We start from the raw sequence: 14,393 nt of genomic DNA, 5'->3' as shown, positions 1-14,393 counted from the left end.
AGGTTACAAGTATTCGATCTTCTCCTCGGGAGTCTGTCAAGGGGGAAACAGTGTTTTGAAGTTCGTGGACGATATCTCTTACTAAAAGGCATTGGTACAACTAATAACAATTCGGCACAGTCCCTAAAACAATATCCACACAAACAGCTCATAAAATACATGTTATTGCTTCTCTGCGTAGCACCACTCAGGGCGAAGCGAATCAAGGCAGTTTCTTCACTTTAAAATACTGTAAACGACTTTATTTTCGTGAGGACCTAATTCTCGCAAAGTTGGCGAATCGCCTACAATTCCGAAAGTAGGTCCCGTGAACAATTTCGGCAAAATGTAAAAACATAAAAATCTATATTGCGATCCCAGCGCGTCGCGAAAATTAGAATTTGCGAATTATTCCAAAACTCCAACTTTGACCTAAATCGCGAAATATTGAGCCCGCGAAAAATAAATATTTTACAGTAGTTGTTTTGCCTTTCCTTTTTAGTAGTTGACTATTTAATATGGTAGTTAATGCATGTCACTGTATTAAAGTCACTATTCGCATCACGTACAATGGTGAGTATACGCGTTCAGTGAACTAACATTGTGCTAACAAAACCACGCCAAACGTCTCTGTTCACAGCACCTGCTGAAGCTTTCCAGCATCAGCAAATGTTGTGGTTGTAGTTCCCGAACCCCGTTTGTGATTGGTGTGCAAGGAGCTGATCAGGTGTGTTCTTGATAGAAAAAATGAAACAATAACATAAACTGGGCTGATTTATCAGTGCGATGCTGCGCAATTCAATTGCCAAACTAATCAAATGTATTTAGGCGCTTCAGTGTACTCCATATCTGCTTGAAGTGAACTTCAGAAGGGGAGCTTTTAAATATCTTGGTAGTTTAAGTCAAACTACCAAAGTATTGCAGTCAAAAGGTACTTAGAGTATAACACAACAGTATTTACGATTTTCAGGTATTTTAAGAGTATTCTGCACGTATTCTTGCTTGCTCCATTTTTTTAGGGTTGGAGTATATTTTGCATGAATTAAATAAATATTTCAAGAAATATATGTGAAAGGTATTTTGTGCCTATTAATTTAGTATTTACATATTTCAAAACGCATGAAGGGAACTTCAAATGTAGTTTAAGTAAAGGTATTTTAAAATGATTTTTAGAAGTATATTTTAGTACTAAGTAACAAAAAAAGAAGTTTATATTTTCGGTATATTTTTCGTGTACTTACAATTATGAATTGTATTTCAAGTACACTCAAATTAGAATGTGGTATATTTCAAACGTATTAGTTTTCGCTAAGGGTCGTGTGGGTAGCGCGTGCAATTGCAAACTTACCAGGTATATTCCACCACACTGACACCAGTCGTGACGTCCTGCTTTTACCCTTATCAAAATAGCAAGAGTGCGCGTGCCTATACTTCGATAGGCGCTGAAGGTGCGCGAGAACGGATATTCTGAAAAATCCTTTCCTGACGTAACGCTCAGAAAAGGACGGGCTTCGGCGGTACTTAAAAAATGACTTTCTACAAACTCCGTTTACAAAAAAAAAAAAAAAAAAAAATCTTGATATTCTTGATTTTGGAGGCCAAATGAAGACGATTTATGTGTTTTTACTCAAACACAGAATCGCTTCATTTTCCCTTTGTTGGCGGAAGCCTCGTGCGGGGATTGGTCGCAAGTGCGCATGCGCTGCGCTTCCGCGGGGTGAGGAGGAAAGAAGGCTGGAGAGCGAAGACGTTTGCAGACGATCAATGCCTTCGTCACCTCCTCAAGGCCTGTTCACGCACTTGCGACCTCTTAGAACCGAGTGCTACAGTGGCTTAAAGGGATACTTCAACGAAATTTGAAATATTCCCGTCGTGTTCAAAAATAGGTTGAATATGATCCACAATATCCGTAAATGACAATCGCACGTTTGTATTTTGACCCTGGTGGCTGTATTTTTCTTTATAAACGGCCCACTCTGGCAAGCGCTCGGAGAAGGCCCAGCTTAGAGCACGTGACATCCAACGCAATCGTGACGTAGGTCGTCTCAAGACGAGCAAAGCTACGGCGAGGCTGACGTCGAAAAGATGGCCTAGTCGTTCCAGCCACCGAAGCGGATGCTTTTGTACGAATTTTGAGTGACGGGTTAATCTTCTATAATCTTGTAGGGGGACAATAGCGACTTCTGCGACACACAAAAAGGGACTCTCGGGGACAGGGGTGTTCCTCCTTCCCCCCTTCTCTCGCCGTGGCCGGAGACGAGACAACCTCCGTCACTAGCTGTCAAGGTTCCTAGACGAGCATTACAAACGAGGCGTTAGCGACATCCGCCAGGTGCTCTTTGCTAATCGTTTAATTCGTTTTAAAATTCCTTTTCGAGACTTTTTTAACAAGATATTGGTACATTCCATGTGATACTGCTTTTTTGAACACATATAGACCAAAAAATGAGCGCCGAAATTTCGTTGTAGTATCCCTTTAAAGGGGGTAGTGTAACGAACGAAACCGGAGAAGCGGCACAGCGTTGGAAGACGGCCGCGGGTGGCGCTGGCGCTTGCAGCACCGTCGTTCCGGCTATGGCTCCGGCTTGGCCGCTTGGTCAGCTTGGCTCCAGCCAGCTCCGGCCGATTCGCAGCTGTCGACTACACTGTCGTCTGCTAGTTTCACATTTTTTATTCACCTTCAAACACAAATCATGTCGTTGGAAGTTCACTGGGAACAAATAATTGCTTTTGATGTATTATGATTAGTTATGAAGCGTGTTAAGGTGGCTCTATCTGCCGGCCGATTGAGGCACCCAACGGAGCTGCGGATTGAAGCGCCACCTACATCGTCTTCCAAGGAGTGGCCGTTCCCGATGCATGGTGAAGGCTACGCGATAATCACACTACCCCCTTTAAGCCACTGTACGAGTGCCTTGGAACCTCTTAATATCTCTTACGACGAGAGCACAAACTGGCGTCATCTATTGGGTAGCAGTGTAAACTTGGTGGTCCGGCATATTTTCTATTGTTCTGGCACATTATCCTTTCTTTCTTTGCTCGAAAACCTTTTGTCAACGTCATGAACGAGCCTTTCTCATAGGTATTACGCACCTTTGACCTCAAAAATCCCCCAAAACCTTCGCTGTTGTGAAATGCAGTTCCAGGGTAATCTCATAGATGGCGCCGGCGTGCCATTGTGTTCTCTCGTCCTAAGAAATTTTAAGAGGTTTCAACAGGTCCCGTCTCTCTCACTCGTACTCGGTTGCAAGTGTGTGAACGGGCCTTTATTGCAAAGGCGTCCCGTTAACCAGGTGACCCCTATCGAGCAGTTGGACACTCTCTGTAATGCAGGCTCTCAGAGTTCTCTATTTCTAAGAGATCACAAGAACTCGATCGTAAGCAAGCGAAATTGCGTGAAAGGGATTTTAAAAATCATACTAGACATCCGGATTTGTTTCTCTTTTTGTGTGCATATCTACGGGGGAGAAAGGCCCCCTTTGATCCCCGGGATGCGCATCACGTGGTAACAACATTCCGCCTTTTTCCGGAGCCGCTCTGACGTAGCCATCCCATTGGAATGGGGGAGCTTTTGCTCGGGCTGCACAGACCGTCCGCGCCTTGACGCGGGAGGCCTCTTTGCAATTGGCGGTATTTTATTGGCGTGTCTGGCAACTTTACAGATTAGGCTCAGCGAGATACCGGCGGTGGCATTGGGATCGCCTAACTTGTTGTGGCCTAGGCTGTTGCGTATGTGGCCCGAGGCACCCGAAGGAGCCTGCGATGGCCACCCATGCCGTCCTCGTGCCACTCCTCATACGACTGGGTTTTGAGTCCACACCTTCTGTGGTTGCATCCACCGATTCAAGAGGCATCGTTCTTTTAGCAGGAAGCAGTTCGTTGTTTTCTGCATGTAATATTAGCGTATCGCTGTTTCATGTTCGCCTTCAATTTTTCTACTCTCGTCAGCACGCACGAGCCCTGTTGTCGAGAGTGCGGCCGATAAATGCGTCTTACAACCCTGACATCGCTCTCGGCTCGCCGCGGTCGTGTGAACACTCGAGTCGGGGAGGGAGTCCCGCTGGGTCCGCCGACCGCTGACGTCCCGCGCATTCCTCCACAAAAAGCGTGCCCCGTGTCAATATCCCTTCAACACAGTACCGAAGAGGATGCGCTAAGTGTCAGACGACGTTAACTTTCCTGTGAGCTTATTATGCTTTGGGGGTAAAGAGCACGTGGAGTGAAGGCTCGCGCTGCAGAACTCGGAGCGGATTGGTTCAACTCCTTTCTGTCCATTTCGATCTGGATGAGCGCCGTACCTGCGTGCGGTCGTGTATCACCACTGCGTGATGCACGTCAAAGACCCCAGGCTAGCAGTCGTACTGCACTGGCTATATTTCTCATCTAAAGCTGAAACATGAGGCGCCTATTGAGGCTGAATAACTTCCGGCGGCATAAATATACACACAACTGTATTTAGGATAGAGAGCAAAATAAAAGGCAATACATTTCAGTGAAAAAAAAACAAGAACGACAAAGTAAATTTGAAATTTACATTGTGTCGCTTCTATGTACTCGTTCTTCAGCTGCAGGGCAGTGGCGTAGCTAAGCCATCCTGCACACGGAGCCCTTAGGTCTTTTGCAGCCCCCCCCCCCCCCTTCCCCCGTCCACTCCTCGAGATCGCAACCAGTAGAGCGGGGGGGGGGGGGGGGGCGGATCCGCTAGAGGGTGCACCCCCCCCCCCCCCTCCCTACTTGACTGGGACGCCTGGTACCAGGGGCCCGGGACACCTTGGCCGCCACTGCCGAGGGGGCATAAGGCAGATGAACAGCCTTTTTTTTTGTAAATAATTATTCAGTGTTTAAACGGTCTTACCTTGGAAAGACCGATACTTTATACTACTTGAAAATAAGAAAATCATTGTTCTTGGTTTTTACTATATATATATATATATATTGTGTTAGCTATTTTAATTTAAAACTTGAGGTTTAGGATTTCAAATTAATAAGAATGTCTAAATGCATACTTCTGAGATTTCGCGATTATTTATGAATACATACTATATTTTGATCAGATATGACCCTTCACAGTTGTTTTATTTATTAAAAAATAAACTGAATAAAATATTACTATTATCCTTAGCACTGTTACGGGCGCATCGCAAGTTAAGTCATGTTAATAGACCCGAAAGACTCGAATCACAGCTTTGAAGGATACTTTTATATCGGCACTTTCTTTATGGCATAGACAAGCCTGTGTGTGTTCCGATCACGACCTCGGTCCAATAGGATTATAACCCAGACATGTTTGTGGTGTTTGGCACGAACTCAAGATGGCCAACATTAGGTTCGTTCAGTTTGCATTTTTCGTACCTCTGATATTTGCCACAATTGCCGACAGCTCTCTCACGTGCTGCTGCGCCTTCGCTAAGGCCAACAGGAGAGACCCAGAGTCGACGGAAAGACCAAAACTCAGGACCGTCGACAGGACAACGATATGCAGGATCATGTTGCTCGGTTGACCAATACAGGTACTGAAAAGAGACGTTTCAAAATCAGCTTCCGTTTTGGACAGTGACGTTTGCTAGAGAACACGCAGTCCTGCGTTACATTGATAGATCGGGCCAAGCGCCTTAATTCGGTCGCATTCTTCAAGATATTTTCAGGTTAGATATGTCCCCTAATCACATCCTAATCACATCGGTGCTTCTTATGCGTGCAAAAAAAAAAAAAAAACGAATTAGGTGTTTGATGTCTAGACAGCGCGAGTCCAGTCAGCCAGGGTATGACGACATATTTTTACGCTGTAGATAAACAAATTTAACCAGGTCAGAATGACTGGTGGCCTAGAGCCTTTAACGGCAATAACGCAGTTGTGATACAAAACCGCACGCCGGTACATTATTCGTCCAGTATAAGCGGCAAGGGGTGGGGTTTAACCCTAGACCCCAGGGTTCTGCCAGAGCGTGTCACTGCCAGCAAAAGTATTTTATCGAGAATAATGTTACACACGGACGAAGAGACGGAGAGACGGAGAGACGGAGAGACGGAGAGACGGAGAGACGGAGAGACGGAAAGACGGAGAGACGGAAAGACGGAAAGACGGAGAGACGGAGAGACGGAGAGACGGAGAGACGGAGAGACGGAAAGACGGAGAGACGGAGAGACGGAGAGAGGGAGAGACGGAAAGACGGAGAGACGGAGAGACGGAGAGACGGAGAGACGGAGAGACGGAGAGACGGAGAGACGGAAAGACGGAGAGACGGAAAGACGGAAAGACGGAGAGACGGAGAGACGGAGAGACGGAGAGACGGAGAGACGGAAAGACGGAGAGACGGAGAGACGGAGAGACGGAGAGACGGAGAGACGGAAAGACGGAGAGACGGAGAGACGGAGAGACGGAGAGACGGAGAGACGGAGAGACGGAGAGACGGAGAGACGGAGAGACGGAGAGACGGAGAGACGGAGAGACGGAGAGACGGAGAGACGGAGAGACGGAAAGACGGAGAGACGGAGAGACGGAAAGACGGAGAGACGGAGAGACGGAAAGACGGAAAGACGGAGAGACGGAGAGACGGAGAGACGGAAAGACGGAGAGACGGAGAGACGGAGAGACGGAGAGACGGAGAGACGGAAAGACGGAGAGACGGAGAGGCGGAGAGACGGAGAGACGGAGAGACGGAAAGACGGAGAGACGGAGAGACGGAAAGAAGGAAAGACGGAGAGACGGAGAGACGGAGAGACGGATAGACGGAGAGACGGAGAGACGGAGAGACGGAGAGACGGAGAGACGGAGAGACGGACAGACGGAGAGACGGAGAGACGGAGAGACGGAGAGACGGAAAGACGGAGAGACGGAAAGACGGAGAGACGGAGAGACGGAGAGACGGAGAGACGGAGAGACGGAAAGACGGAGAGACGGAGAGACGGAAAGACGGAAAGACGGAGAGACGGAGAGACGGAGAGACGGATAGAGGGAGAGACGGAGAGACGGAGAGACGGAAAGACGGAGAGACGGAGAGACGGAGAGACGGAGAGACGGAGAGACGGAAAGACGGAGAGACGGAGAGACGGAAAGACGGAAAGACGGAGAGACGGAGAGACGGAGAGACGGAGAGACGGAAAGACGGAGAGACGGAGAGACGGAGAGACGGAGAGACGAAAAGACGGAGAGACGGAAAGACGGAGAGACGGAGAGACGGAGAGACGGAGAGACGGAGAGACGGAAAGACGGAGAGACGGAGAGACGGAAAGACGGAAAGACGGAGAGACGGAGAGACGGAGAGACGGAAAGACGGAGAGACGGAGAGACGGAGAGACGGAGAGACGTAGAGACGGAGAGACGGAGAGACGGAGAGACGGAGAGACGGAGAGACGGAAAGACGGAGAGACGGAGAGACGGAAAGACGGAAAGACAGAGAGACGGAGAGACGGAGAGACGGAGAGACGGAGAGACGGAGAGACGGAGAGACGGAAAGACGGAAAGACGGAGAGACGGAAAGACGGAGAGACGGAGAGACGGAGAGACGGAGAGACGGAAAGACGGAGAGATGGAGAGACGGAGAGACGGAGAGACGGAGAGACGGAAAGACGGAGAGACGGAAAGACGGAGAGACGGAAAGACGGAGAGACGGAGAGACGGAGAGACGGAAAGACGGAGAGACGGAGAGACGGAGAGACGGAGAGACGGAGAGACGGAAAAACGGAGAGACGGAAAGACGGAGAGACGGAGAGACGGAGAGACGGAGAGACGGACAGACGGAGAGACGGAGAGACGGAGAGACGGAGAGACGGAAAGACGGAGAGACGGAAAGACGGAGAGACGGAGAGACGGATAGACGTAGAGACGGGGAGACGGAGAGACGGAAAGACGGAAAGACGGAGAGACGGAGAGACGGAAAGACGGAGAGACGGAGAGACGGAGAGACGGAGAGACGGAGAGACGGAGAGACGGAGAGTCGGAAAGACGGAAAGACGGAGAGACGGAGAGACGGAGAGACGGAGAGACGGAGAGACGGAGAGACGGAAAGACGGAGAGACGGAGAGACGGAGAGACGGAGAGACGGAAAGACGGAGAGACGGAAAGACGGAGAGACGAAAAGACGGAGAGACGGAGAGACGGAGAGACGGAAAGACGGAGAGACGGAGAGACGGAGAGACGGAGAGACGGAGAGACGGAAAGATGGAGAGACGGAGAGACGGAGAGACGGAAAGACGGAAAGACGGAGAGACGGAGAGACGGAGAGACGGAAAGACGGAGAGACGGAGAGACGGAGAGACGGAAAGACGGAGAGACGGAGAGACGGAGAGACGGGGAGACGGAGAGACGGAGAGACGGAAAGACAGAGAGACGGAGAGACGGAGAGACGGAGAAACGGAGAGACGGAAAGACGGAGAGACGGAAAGACGGAGAGACGGAGAGGCGGAAAGACGGAGAGACGGAGAGACGGAAAGACGGAGAGACGGAAAGACGGAGAGACGGAGAGACGGAGAGACGGAGAGACGGAGAGACGGAGAGACGCAAAGACGGAGAGACGGAGAGACGGAAAGACGGAGAGACGGAGAGACGGAGAGACGGAGAGACGGAGAGACGGAGAGACGGAGAGACGGAGAGACGGAGAGACGGAAAGACGGAGAGACGGAGAGATGGAGAGACGGAGAGACGGAGAGACGGAGAGACGGAAAGATGGAGAGACGGAGAGACGGAAAGACGGAAAGACGGAGAGACGGAGAGACGGAGAGACGGAAAGACGGAGAGACGGAGAGACGGAGAGACGGAAAGACGGAGAGACGGAGAGACGGAGAGACGGAGAGACGGAGAGACGGAGAGACGCAAAGACGGAAAGACGGAAAGACGGAGAGACGGAAAGACGGAGAGACGGAGAGACGGAGAGACGGAGAGACGGAGAGACGGAAAGACGGAGAGACGGAGAGACGGAGAGACGGAGAGACGGAAAGACGGAGAGACGGAGAGACGGAGAGAGGGAGAGACGGAGGGACGGAGAGACGGAAAGACGGAGAGACGGAGAGACGGAAAGACGGAGAGACGGAGAGACGGAAAGACGGAGAGACGGAAATACGGAGAGACGGAGAGACGGAGAGACGGAGAGACGGAGAGACGGAGAGACGGAGAGACGGAAAGACGGAGAGACGGAGAGACGGAAAGACGGAGAGACGGAGAGACGGAGAGACGGAAAGACGGAAAGACGGAGAGACGGAGAGACGGAAAGACGGAGAGACGGAGAGACGGAGAGACAGAGACGGAGAGACGGAGAGACGGGGAGACGGAGAGACGGAGAGACGGAGAGACGGAGAGACGGAGAGACGGAGAGACGGAGAGACGGAAAGACGGAAAGACGGAGAGACGGAGAGACGGAGAGACGGAAAGACGGAGAGACGGAAAGACGGAGAGACGGAGAGACGGAGAGACGGAGAGACGGAGAGACGGAAAGACGGAAAGACGGAGAGACGGAGAGACGGAGAGACGGAGAGACGGAAAGACGGAGAGACGGAAAGACGCAGAGACGGAGAGACGAAGAGACGGAGAGACGGAGAGATGGAGAGACGGAGAGACGGAGAGACGGAAAGACGAAGAGACGGAGAGACGGAGAGACGGAGAGACGGAAAGACGGAGAGACGGAGAGACGGAGAGACGGAAAGACGGAGAGACGCAGAGACGGAGAGACGGAAAGACGGAGAGACGGAGAGACGGAGAGACGGAGAGACGGAGAGACGGAGAGACGGAAAGACGGAGAGACGGAGAGACGGAAAGACGGAGAGACGGAAAGACGGAGAGACGGAGAGACGGAAAGACGGAGAGACGGAAAGACGGAAAGACGGAGAGACGGAGAGACGGAGAGACGGAAAGACGGAGAGACGGAGAGACGGAAAGACGGAAAGACGGAGAGACGGAGAGACGGAGAGACGGAAAGACGGAGAGACGGAGAGACGGAGAGACGGAAAGACGGAAAGACGGAGAGACGGAGAGACGGAGAGACGGAGAGACGGAGAGACGGAGAGACGGAGAGACGGAAAGACGGAGAGACGGAAAGACGGAGAGACGGAGATACGGAGAGACGGAGAGACGGAGAGACGGAGAGACGGAAAGACGGAGAGACGGAGAGACGGAGAGACGGAAAGACGGAAAGACGGAGAGACGGAGAGACGGAGAGACGGAAAGACGGAGAGACGGAGAGACGGAGAGACGGAAAGACGGAGAGACGGAGAGACGGAGAGACGGAGAGACGGAGAGACGGAGAGACGGAAAGACGGAGAGACGGAGAGACGGAGAGACGGAGAGACGGAAAGACGGAGAGACGGAAAGACGGAGAGACGGAGAGACGGAGAGACGGAATGACGGAGAGACGGAGAGACGGAAAGACGGAGAGACGGAGAGACGGAGAGACGGAGAGACGGAGAGACGGAGAGACGGAAAGACGGAGAGACGGAGAGACGGAGAGACGGAGAGACGGAGAGACGGAAAGACGGAGAGACGGAGAGACGGAGAGACGGAAAGACGGAGAGACGGAAAGACGGAGAGACGGAGAGACGGAGAGACGGAGAGACGGAGAGACGGAGAGACGGAAAAACGGAGAGACGGAGAGACGGAGAGACGGAGAGACGGAGAGACGGAGAGACGGAAAGACGGAGAGACGGAGAGACGGAGAGACGGAGAGACGGAAAGACGGAAAGACGGAGAGACGGAGAGACGGAGAGACGGAGAGACGGAGAGACGGAAAGACGGAGAGACGGAGAGACGGAAAGACGGAGAGACGGAGAGACGGAGAGACGGAGAGACGGAAAGACGGAGAGACGGAGAGACGGAGAGACGGAAAGACGGAGAGACGGAGAGACGGAAAGACGGAGAGACGGAGAGACGGAGAGACGGAGAGACGGAGAGACGGAGAGACGGAGAGACGGAGAGACGGAAAGACGGAGAGACGGAGAGACGGAGAGACGGAAAGACGGAGAGACGGAGAGACGGAGAGACGGAAAGACGGAGAGACGGAGAGACGGAAAGACGGAAAGACGGAGAGACGGAAAGACGGAGAGACGGAGAGACGGAGAGACGGAAAGACGGAGAGACGGAGAGAGGGAGAGACGGAGAGACGGAGAGACGGAGAGACGGAAAGACGGAGAGACGGAGAGACGGAGAGACGGAAAGACGGAGAGACGGAGAGACGGAGAGACGGGGAGACGGAGAGACGGAGAGACGGAAAGACGGAGAGACGGAGAGACGGAGAGACGGAGAGACGGAAAGACGGAGAGACGGAAAGACGGAGAGACGGAGAGGCGGAAAGACGGAGAGACGGAGAGACGGAAAGACGGAGAGACGGAAAGACGGAGAGACGGAGAGACGGAGAGACGGAGAGACGGAGAGACGGAGAGACGGAGAGACGGAGAGACGGAGAGACGGGGAGACGGAGAGACGGAGAGACGGAAAGACAGAGAGACGGAGAGACGGAGAGACGGAGAAACGGAGAGACGGAAAGACGGAGAGACGGAGAGGCGGAAAGACGGAGAGACGGAGAGACGGAAAGACGGAGAGACGGAAAGACGGAGAGACGGAGAGACGGAGAGACGGAGAGACGGAGAGACGGAGAGACGGAGAGACGCAAAGACGGAGAGACGGAGAGACGGAAAGACGGAGAGACGGAGAGACGGAGAGACGGAGAGACGGAGAGACGGAGAGACGGAAAGACGGAGAGACGGAGAGATGGAGAGACGGAGAGACGGAGAGACGGAGAGACGGAGAGACGGAAAGATGGAGAGACGGAGAGACGGAAAGATGGAGAGACGGAGAGACGGAAAGACGGAAAGACGGAGAGACGGAGAGACGGAGAGACGGAAAGACGGAGAGACGGAGAGACGGAGAGACGGAGAGACGGAGAGACGGAGAGACGCAAAGAGGGAAAGACGGAAAGACGGAGAGACGGAAAGACGGAGAGACGGAGAGACGGAGAGACGGAGAGACGGAAAGACGGAGAGACGGAGAGACGGAGAGACGGAAAGACGGAGAGACGGAGAGACGGAGAGAGGGAGAGACGGAGGGACGGAGAGACGGAAAGACGGAGAGACGGAGAGACGGAAAGACGGAGAGACGGAGAGACGGAAAGACGGAGAGACGGAAAGACGGAGAGACGGAGAGACGGAGAGACGGAGAGACGGAGAGACGGAGAGACGGAGAGACGGAGAGACGGAAAGACGGAGAGACGGAGAGACGGAAAGACGGAGAGACGGAGAGACGGAGAGACGGAAAGACGGAAAGACGGAGAGACGGAGAGACGGAAAGACGGAGAGACGGAGAGACGGAGAGACAGAGACGGAGAGACGGAGAGACGGGGAGACGGAGAGACGGAGAGACGGAGAGACGGAGAGACGGAAAGACGGAGAGACGGAGAGACGGAGAGACGGAAAGACGGAAAGACGGAGAGACGGAGAGAGGGAGAGACGGAAAGACGGAGAGACGGAAAGACGGAGAGACGGAGAGACGGAGAGACGGAGAGACGGAAAGACGGAAAGACGGAGAGACGGAGAGACGGAGAGACGGAGAGACGGAAAGACGGAGAGACGGAAAGACGCAGAGACGGAGAGACGAGGAGACGGAGAGACGGAGAGATGGAGAGACGGAGAGACGGAGAGACGGAAAGACGAAGAGACGGAGAGACGGAGAGACGGAGAGACGGAAAGACGGAGAGACGGAGAGACGGAGAGACGGAAAGACGGAGAGACGCAGAGACGGAGAGACGGAAAGACGGAGAGACGGAGAGACGGAGAGACGGAGAGACGGAGAGACGGAGAGACGGAAAGACGGAGAGACGGAGAGACGGAAAGACGGAGAGACGGAAAGACGGAGAGACGGAGAGACGGAAAGACGGAGAGACGGAAAGACGGAAAGACGGAGAGACGGAGAGACGGAGAGACGGAGAGACGGAAAGACGGAGAGACGGAGAGACGGAAAGACGGAAAGACGGAGAGACGGAGAGACGGAAAGACGGAGAGACGGAGAGACGGAGAGACGGAAAGACGGAAAGACGGAAAGACGGAGAGACGGAGAGACGGAGAGACGGAGAGACGGAGAGACGGAGAGACGGAGAGACGGAAAGACGGAGAGACGGAAAGACGGAGAGACGGAGATACGGAGAGACGGAGAGACGGAGAGACGGAGAGACGGAAAGACGGAGAGACGGAGAGACGGAAAGACGGAAAGACGGAGAGACGGAGAGACGGAGAGACGGAAAGACGGAGAGACGGAGAGACGGAAAGACGGAGAGACGGAGAGACGGAGAGACGGAGAGACGGAGAGACGGAAAGACGGAGAGACGGAGAGACGGAGAGACGGAGAGACGGAAAGACGGAGAGACGGAAAGACGGAGAGACGGAGAGACGGAGAGACGGAATGACGGAGAGACGGAGAGACGGAAAGACGGAGAGACGGAGAGACGGAGAGACGGAGAGACGGAGAGACGGAGAGACGGAAAGACGGAGAGACGGAGAGACGGAGAGACGGAGAGACGGAAAGACGGAGAGACGGAGAGACGGAGAGACGGAAAGACGGAGAGACGGAAAGACGGAGAGACGGAGAGACGGAGAGACGGAAAGACGGAGAGACGGAGAGACGGAAAGACGGAGAGACGGAGAGACGGAGAGACGGAGAGACGGAGAGACGGAGAGACGGAAAGACGGAGAGACGGAGAGACGGAGAGACGGAGAGACGGAAAGACGGAAAGACGGAGAGACGGAGAGACGGAGAGACGTAGAGACGGAGAGACGGAAAGACGGAGAGACGGAGAGACGGAAAGACGGAGAGACGGAGAGACGGAGAGACGGAAAGACGGAGAGACGGAGAGACGGAGAGACGGAAAGACGGAGAGACGGAGAGACGGAAAGACGGAGAGACGGAGAGACGGAGAGACGGAGAGACGGAGAGACGGAGAGACGGAGAGACGGAAAGACGGAGAGACGGAGAGACGGAGAGACGGAAAGACGGAGAGACGGAGAGACGGAGAGACGGAAAGACGGAGAGACGGAGAGACGGAAAGACGGAAAGACGGAGAGACGGAAAGACGGAGAGACGGAGAGACGAGGAGACGGAAAGACGGAGAGACGGAGAGACGGAGAGACGGAGAGACGGAGAGACGGAGAGACGGAGAGACGGAAAGACGGAGAGACGGAGAGACGGAGAGACGGAATGACGGAGAGACGGAGAGACGGAGAGACGGAGAGACGGAGAGACGGAGAGACGCAAAGACGGAGAGACGGAGAGACGGAGAGACGCAGAGACGGAGAGACGGAGAGACGGAGAGACGGAAAGACGGAGAGACGGAGAGACGGAGAGACGGAAAGACGGAGAGACGGAGAGACGGAGAGACGGAGAGACGGAGAGACGGAGAGACGGAGAGACGGAAAGACGGAGAGACGGAGAGACGGAAAGA

General features: G+C 53.5%; 1 pseudogene; it reads right to left on the bottom strand.

Moving 5' to 3' along the window:
- The window catches only part of LOC120840001, a 207,431-nt pseudogene that overhangs the window by 10,686 nt on the left and 182,352 nt on the right, over positions 1-14,393 (bottom strand).

This window comes from Ixodes scapularis, unplaced genomic scaffold, assembly GCF_016920785.2.
Source record: "Ixodes scapularis isolate PalLabHiFi unplaced genomic scaffold, ASM1692078v2 PGA_scaffold5__190_contigs__length_132052651, whole genome shotgun sequence".
NCBI lineage: Eukaryota > Metazoa > Arthropoda > Arachnida > Ixodida > Ixodidae > Ixodes > Ixodes scapularis.
The sequence above is the reverse complement of the archived record's forward strand: the minus strand, read 5'-3'. Positions and strand labels throughout refer to the sequence as shown.